Raw genomic sequence first — 9,070 nt, forward strand, 5'->3', positions numbered from 1 at the left:
CCTTTCTACTATTTTCATAATTATTCTTGTCAATTATTCAATTGTTCTAAATTCACTTTTAATTCCTATTTGAGTTAAGGATAAATTAATTGTTATAATTAAATGAGTTTTTCAATCCTCGTGGGATCAATATTTTATTATTTGACGACATAATCGTGCACCTGCGATTTGTCCTATCACCCATGAAGGCACTAGTGAGGTCAAGCGGACTAGATTAAATGCATTGTCACATGAGTATGATTTATTTTGCATGTTTCCTTATGAATTTATTAATGATATGCAAATGCGATTTACTCACATTGTTAACCTTCTTGTTGCATTACATAAAGTGTTTGCTAAAGATGTATTGACTAACAAAGTTTTAAGATGTTAGATAGGTAATGGCAAGCAAGGGTGACAACTATAATGGAATCAATAGACTTGGATTCTATGTCACTCACAACACTTTTCAGAAAGCTTCAAGAACACGAGATGGAGCTAGGACGCTTGACACTTTATGAACAAACGAACAAGAACAACAAATGAATCTCTTTCAAAGCCACATCTTCACATTCAAAGTAGAGCTGTCAAAATGGGCTACCTAGACGGATTCGGGCTAGCCCGAATCAGGCTCGGTCTAGATTTGACTGGGTTAAAAAACCCAGTTCTAATTTATAGATACAAAATTGCTACCCAAACCCGTTTTAAGCCGGCCACGAGCTGTGGCAGGCCAGCCTGCATAACATCATTGAATAAAAAAATACTTTGATTATTTTAAATAGTTTTTTTCCTCCTATTTTTAATTATTAAATTTGATTTTTATGTTATCGAAATTTATATTGTTTCAGTTATATCAATCTGTGCTATGTTCAACAACAAACAAAGCACAAACTAAAGAAGGTAGATGGCTCATACTTGTGTTATTTGGTTGCATCAGACTATCAATATTGCGCACTAGCCAATAGTCATATTCTCTTCATATTTGTTTTTTGTTGAATTGTCAGAATTATATTATTCCACCTCCAATGATCATCGCTTGGAGTTGGAGGTTTTAAGGATGATTAAAATGATTACCAAATTTATAATTATTTTTTCTTAAATTTTAATAGAATTATAAGTAATTTTGGATAAGTTTATCTTGAACTACAATTTTTAATGACAGTACACATTTCATTGCACAAACATCACATGCATTTTCATCTCATGATTATAATCTAGAAATAGAGCCCAAGCAGACAAGATTGAAGAGGTGTTACATTATTATTTTTGGAGACAGTCTGAACATGATTTTCATTTTATCTAGTTACAGCACTTCTATAAAAACTGTTTACCTAAATCAAAAGATTTTGCATTACTATTTTTGGAGATGTGCACATGTTCCATTAAAAATATATTCTAGTTTCTTGATAGCATATGTTCATGAAACCGTTTAACCCTCATTGTAACCATGTTCCACCATGATTCCCAAAGTCAAGAATACTCATGATCTTTCACTTGATGGGTAGCATAATCCTACTATGGCCAACATCCAGTGTGCTCCATTAGGTCAGAAAACAACTAGTAACAGTAATTTTGAATCTTAATCATTACTGAAGTATATATAAGTTAAAGATTAGGTGGAATATGGGAAGCATGGAGATATCTCGCATGAGTGGGTAACCATATTAAGTCCTAGATCCTGCAAAAAAAGGAATTTATATATTTTCAAATTTTTAGAGTTCAATGAAAAATGGAGTAAGATAAGGAAAATCTAACCTGAAGTTATTTTGTGTGATAGAGAAAGAAACACTGTATTTGAAAATTTGAGAGACATTGAAAGGTCTTCGATTTTACTTAAGTTTGAGAGAGTGAAAAAACACTACATTTGTTTCTCCCTTCGCAAATGGGAAGTGGAAAGAAAAGTTATTTTGTTATTGTGCCAAACCAGTGTACAACGGATATAAAAATGAATGTGCAATCCGAACCCGCCCGGACCGGACTAAAATGCCTGGTTTCAATAAAATTCATATAATAAGATACCCATGTCCTATACTTTTTTGGGCTTCGGTGGGCTAGCCTAGTAGGCCCGACCCCTTTTGACAGATCTAATTCAAAGAATCAAGAAGAAAAATTTAGCGATGATGAGTTCGATTTGATATGGATGACGAAACTATGTCCCTCCTTATCAACAAATTCAGAAAGTTGTTAAGAAGTAAGGGAGGATTCAGAATGTTTTAGAAAGAATATGCAAAAGACTTGATCAAGAAGGGCATGTATCCTAAAGACAAAGTGACTTGCCATGAGTGTGGGAAAGTAGGGTACATGAGGTACACATGTCACACTTTTATCAATAAGATTGAGCATGATAAGAAAGACTATGGGGAAATCAAATCTAAGAAGGCATATATAGTTGGGGATGCAGTAGAAGAGGACACACCAACAAGCACCTCAAAAGATAAAGAATTGAACAAGTTATGCTTTATGACGCAAAATCCGAATTCGTGTCAAGCAAGTGAGCAAGATGAATCTAGTGAGGTAAGCTCTTCCGATTCTAGTTCTAATTCCGATGATTCCCCCAGATATGATATGGTTTATGCTGCTTATGTTGAAATGCATGAAAAACTTAAAAAGTTAGCGAAAAAGTACGTAGATAGGACAAAGTTGATTTTAGAAAATGAAAAGAAAATTTGTGAATTGCAAAATTGTATTCATGAGCTTTAACTAGAAAATGAAACTTTGGATCTTATCTATGCTAACTCTTCATGTGATTGTTCTACTAAGTTAATTTGATGCCTACTTGTGAAAATTGCACTTTCTTGGAAAAAGAAAGTAAAAGTTTAAAATACAAAGTTGGAAATTTCACAACAATTAGTCACAACTTATTTGCTACATGTAAAAATATTGGGAATATGTCCGGTTTGGGAGATATGCATGCAAAGAACAAATCTTACAAGAAATGGGTAGATTTTTTGAAAATTTCATATCTTAAGTCCCCTACTTGTTTGTATTATGGTATGCATGGTTATAATTTGAGTTCATGTCATATTAGAATGCATGGTGTACCAAATGGACAATATATGTGGATTTCTATGGGACAAGGTCCCGAGCTATTAAACATCAAGGGACCCAAGATCATTTGCGTACCCAAGTCTTATAAGTAAACTTGTTTTGTAGGTGTGCCTAAGGACATATGGACATCAAATCATACTTGAATAATAGATGTTCTAGGCACATGATAGGTGAGAAGATCAAGTATTATTGACCTATCACCTAAGGAGAAGACAATGTCACTTATGGAGAAAATTGTCAAGTCAAATGCTTGAAGTTAGAAAGATTATGCTCTAAAGGTAAAAATGTATCTCTTCTAACTCTAAGTTTTACATATTTTAAGTAACATAGATAATGTTATTAAATGAGATACTAGTGAGACCAATTTTTTTAAAAAACCCCTATATATCATTTTTAAGGTGAAAAACTATATATTTCTCATTTACATGCTTTTGAATGCAAATGCTTCATTTTAAATAATTGTAACCTCCTTTTAAGCATGTTTGATTCAAAAGTGAATGTAGAAATATTTCTAGGGTATGCTACTCATGATAAAGTACAATAAGTCTACTTTATGTTAAGGACAATGACCATTTTGAAAAGTTTATACATTTTTTATATTTGACGAGCCATCTCCAAAAGAGGATAGGAAAGGTATGTGTAATGTTTTGCATGTGCTCTTGAGGATGCACATTCTAAAAGATCGATATACTATGCAAGAAGAGAAAGACAAGAATCAAGAACTTGAAGAAAGGCTAAAGAAGATTTAATATATGGCAACTTCTTGTTATCTTGATAAGGATGAAAAAGGTAAAGCTAAAGAGGTAACCATAATACCGAGGCATGTTTTGTTCTCTGCTGTTTTATCATACATTATGCCTGATATCATGCTTAGTGTTTGCATGTATACTATATGCCTAACTAATCCTAAAGAATCGCACTTATTGCCAATAAATGCATGCTTTCTTGATTGTACATGCTTTCATGTGTTTTGGCTCTAGTCTAGTGTGTATTAAGTGCTTAGGATAGGTTCTTTCTAGTGTTCTCTTAGTAAACCCTGAGACAAATCCGAATTGTGCTAAAATATGTGATAATGACTTATTTAATCGATTGTTCTGTGTTTTAATTGAATACCTTAGAAATTTCAAAAAGTGTTAATCGATTATATAAGCCCTGAATCGATTACCTGAACTTATTTTTCAAAATACTTAATTGGTTAAACATGGACTTAATCAATTTTCTGTGTTAATTTTTCAAACCTATTAATTGATTAACACAATCGATTACATATAGTTACAAAATAAATTCAAGTACAATTCTAAGTTTAGTTCTGGTCTAGGTTTACCTCATGTATTATGTCTTTCATCCTCAAATTCATCTTGCCTTTCTTCCTAATATTGAAATATTTTAATTTTAAGAGAGGGTGTGTTGAATAAAAAGATGATATTTACCAATGAACATGTATGTTTTTCTGTTCATATAAACACAATAAAAGTTCAAAAATTAAAGCCCATTTGATATAATTGATCTGTCGGGAATATTGAAAATGTAAAATATATATCACTATAATTTCCAACAATAAGTTTATTACTACTACATGTTCTATAATATAAAGTTTAACATAAAACATCAAGTCCATATAACCACAAACAAGTTTATTATATGTAGTACATTATTTTACAACATGAATGAAAAAATGTCAATAAACTTGCAGGTTTAGTAGTAATGATAAACAAAAATACAAATATGTACCATTAACACTAAATGGCAGAGTTATTTAATCTAAGCATGAAGAATTTGACTCTAGCGTGTGGTTGAAAAGAACTATGTTAAGAGAAATATAAATAACTTTGACAATCTTATATTTCAAAAGAAATTAATATTATCAATAGTGGAACATACCCTTGATGCAATGTTGTTGACTTGGAAATCATCTTTCTTCATCTTGAATCAAAAGTTACGCCTACATTTCTTTCTAGAAGAGCAGCCCTTGTTATAAATTGGTTTCTTGAAGTGAGGTTTTTGATTTTCTTTACAACCAGCCATTCTATTTCCAGTTATTTTACATAATTCACCTTTTATGTTGAAACCCATAACACCTTGGTTGAGCATAGTCATACTTAGAAGAAGAGCACAAAGAAACAAAACCTTCATGATAAAGTTGATGTTTTGATCTTCTTTATGCTCTATGATACTTTGCAACTTGGAATTGTGATGTGATCTTTGCATGAAGCAAATATATATATTTTGTGGTTAAAGTTGATATGTGGTTTGGCTTTAATTTGTGCTAGATAAAAGGGACAATCTTAGGTACTTTGTTATTAGATGAAAATGGATGGTTTCTACTTTCTATGATAAATGTTATGTTGATGTGGTAGTTTCAATCCTTGCTATATTTGTAATGAAGTGGTGAGGATCAGACTGGACAATCCAACCAATGTGATCACTAACTGGACTTAAAATTGTTTTGGTTTGCATTCTTAACTGAATGAGTGGTTGGACAACTTAGAATTGTGGAAATTCTGGCCTAGTTGTGTTTAACCCGGTTAAACCGCAATAATCTGGAAAGTAAACTGCATGGTCCACTTAAGAATATAAAAAATCAGAACACTACTCTAATATTTTATTTTACTACGGTCTAAAAAAGATGGAGAAATGTTACTTCAATATAAGTATACTTATTTATTAATCATATAAAATTTTACATTTATATAAAATATATGTTTATAGTTAATTATTAATTATATAAATCACCCAGTCTGATTGGACAGTTTTTAATACCTTAAATGTAATATGAACCTCTTTTTGTTTGTTCCGGCTTGGGTTTCAGATATTTATGACTTATTAAATGAATTTAAATTTCTTTTATTTTAGTTAATTACCAATTTCAGTGTTTCCTACTTCTAGTAAAACATATTTTTTTGTTTTGAGAAAAAAGCATAAATTTATATTGTATCTAATAATACAACCTTCTATCGTTGAATATACTTTCAAAGTATAATTTAAACTGTCACATTATACTAATGATGTATTTTTGGTTGAAAATATACTTTTAATTAGAAAATATTATTCTATTATAGAAAATAAGTTATATTTATTTAGTTTATTATAAAAGTTTTGAGTTTAAGAAAGATGATAATGATAATTATAAGAAATAAGTAATTCGAAGATTAGTTGGTATAAGTTCCTTTAAAAAAGAGTAAATTATACTAACACCTCTTGAGTTTTAGTGAAATTATATAAACCATCTCTCACTTTTCTACACCTACACAAACTTAAACCTCCCATAGTTTTTAAACTTTCGTTACATTGACCAACCCTGCATAAGAAATAAGTGTAATCTTTTAAACAAAAAATGTTATAAATGCAATTAAGTTAAACAAAACATGATATATCGTGGAGACAAGTCCAAATAATATATGTGTCAATATTTCTTTATTATTTTTGGTTCGTTACACTATATTATAAGAGCGATTTAAACAATATTTCTTTATTGTTGATGCATTTTGTAATAAAAAACAATAAAGACACATTGATTTGTATATTATTTAGACTTGTCTACACAATATATCATGTTTTGTTTAACTTAATTGCATTTATCACATTTGGGTGGTCAGTGTAATGAAAGTATAAAAATTAAGGGAGGTTTGTGTAGATGTAAAAAAGTGAAAGGTGATTTGTATAATTTGACTAAAACTCATGGGGTCAGTGTAATTTACTCTTTAAAAAAATGAATGGTATGAAAGAAAATGATGGTTCAGTAGAGAGTTACTAACTAGTCAATTTCACTTTGCAATGACTTTTGATGCCCTTCCCCCTCATTCTTTATGTTTTTCTTACTTTTTGGTACTTCTCAATATTTCTATATTTCTCTATGTGTTTCTGGTTTTTTCTAATGTATTTGCCATGTGCACAAGATAGATTTATAGGAGAACTTTGACAAAAACAAAAGGGAATCCCCTTATTAATACCTTCAATAAAGTAATTTTTTTATTTAGAATCAAATATATAATTGATTGATTTTATTTAAAATTTGAGTATTAGTTGTGAGTTTGATTCTATAATATTTAGACATATATTTTTGAAAAATTCGCAGAATATTATTGTATAGTTAGTAAGTCTTTTGAGGATTAATCATATACTAAGTCTTTTGAGGTACTTCTATGCTGATAACTCAAAGTATAGTTAGTAACAATGCTCAAAGAAAGTTAAAAGTATTTTTTGAAAAGAATTGATATCTATTGGAAAAACATTTCACATATCAAGTAATGTGTTACTTGATCAGAGTAACATGTTACAAGTACTATGTGACAGTTGGTAACATGTTACTAGGATTACGTAACATGTTATTTGACTATGAAAACATTTTGAAAAATAACTATCATAGTGTAACCAATTACTCAAATTGGGTAACCGATTATTTCAAAAGATATTAATTTTTGGTAACATCAATGATGTAACCAATTAGACTACTGTTAAACCATATTTTCAAATATAAAATGAAATATTTTCATTCAAACTCAATGGTTTCATTCCAAATCGTGTCCCAACCTTTGGAAGGGTACCATTGTTGATTGGAAGCCTATTTAAAGGCCTTGAAACACTCATTTGAGAATGCACAATTTACATACAATTGGTAAAGTGCAAAGTTCTTAAAATTTTCTTACACACTTTTCAAGAGCATTTGTTTACTAAGTTTATTGAGAGTCAAATGATTGCAAGTTATATCATTGTTATATCTTGTAAAGGCAATCTATCCATTATTATTATTCTTCATCATACTGTAAATTTGTCACTAGAAGGGTGTGGTGGTAAGGGGAAGAGTTGACTTGGAAAGATTGATTTCCAAGGGTGAGATATTTGTGAGTGTATAAGGTACAAGGGTCTTAGGGAGAGAAATTGAAATTGCAACTTAAAGTATGTAATGGAAAAATCTCTTGTGCGACAAGAGTATTGGATGTTATCTTCAATGGACAAGAAGGTGAACCAGTATAAAAATTCTCGGTGTACTCTTTTTCTTCTCTCTTCTTGTGTTTACATTTTATGGTTAACTTGGTTCATTTCTGCAATAATTTTCAGATGCTCTTACATTCTGATAATCGCAATTTTTTTTAACCATTTCTCCCATCAACTAATTCATCCCATCTAGTTGCCATATTAGATTCACATGATGAAGGCATACCATCGATTTTGTTAACAAGTTCGAAAATATGGTAAAGGTGGAATATCGATTGAGTAAAACAGTTCTAGAATTTGCTGAAGGTGGACCATCGATTTCGTGAAGTAGTTCGAGAATCTGCTGAAGGTGGCCCATCGGTTTGATGAAGCAGTTCCAAAATCTTTCGAAGGTGGTCCGTCGATTTGGTGAAGTAGTTTGAGAATCTGATGAAGGTGAATAATTGATTTAGTGAATTAGTTTGAGAATGTGGTGAAGGTGGACCATTGATTTGGTGAAGCAGTGCGAGAATCTACTGAAGGCGGATCATCAATTTGGTGAAGCAGTGTGAGAATTTGTTGAAGGTGCACCATCGATTTGGTGAAGTAGTTAGAAAATCTACTAAAGGTGGATCATTGATTTCGTGAATCAATTTGAGAATCTGCTGATACAAAGCAGTTTTTGCCTCTAAAAGCGGTTTTTTAGTTATGTTGTTGAAACAGCAGAAAACCATACACGTTAATCGATTAACCGATTAACCAGTGTATTTTTAATACATGATTAAATGGTAAACTACTTATATGATATATGTTCATGCAATACATGATTTCCAAAATATAATACCTTTAATGCACAAAATCAATGTATTCAAATGCATGAACCTAATTATCATATATTTCTAAATGATGTCTCATTTTAGTGGATTAATTACTTTATTAAGTCTTGTGAGACTCACACCTAAGTTTACCTAACCTAGACTCAATATCTATGGCAAGCATCTTAGACTTCTAAAAAGATAATAAAGAATTATAATATAAGTCTAATAAGACACCACTTGAGCCCTCGACATGTTGATTGTTGAGCCTTCTTCAAGCTTTAACTAATTCATTGTTTCCATCAAAACATAAG

This window comes from Lupinus angustifolius, chromosome LG09 (assembly GCF_001865875.1).
Source record: "Lupinus angustifolius cultivar Tanjil chromosome LG09, LupAngTanjil_v1.0, whole genome shotgun sequence".
Classification (NCBI taxonomy): Eukaryota; Viridiplantae; Streptophyta; class Magnoliopsida; order Fabales; family Fabaceae; genus Lupinus; species Lupinus angustifolius.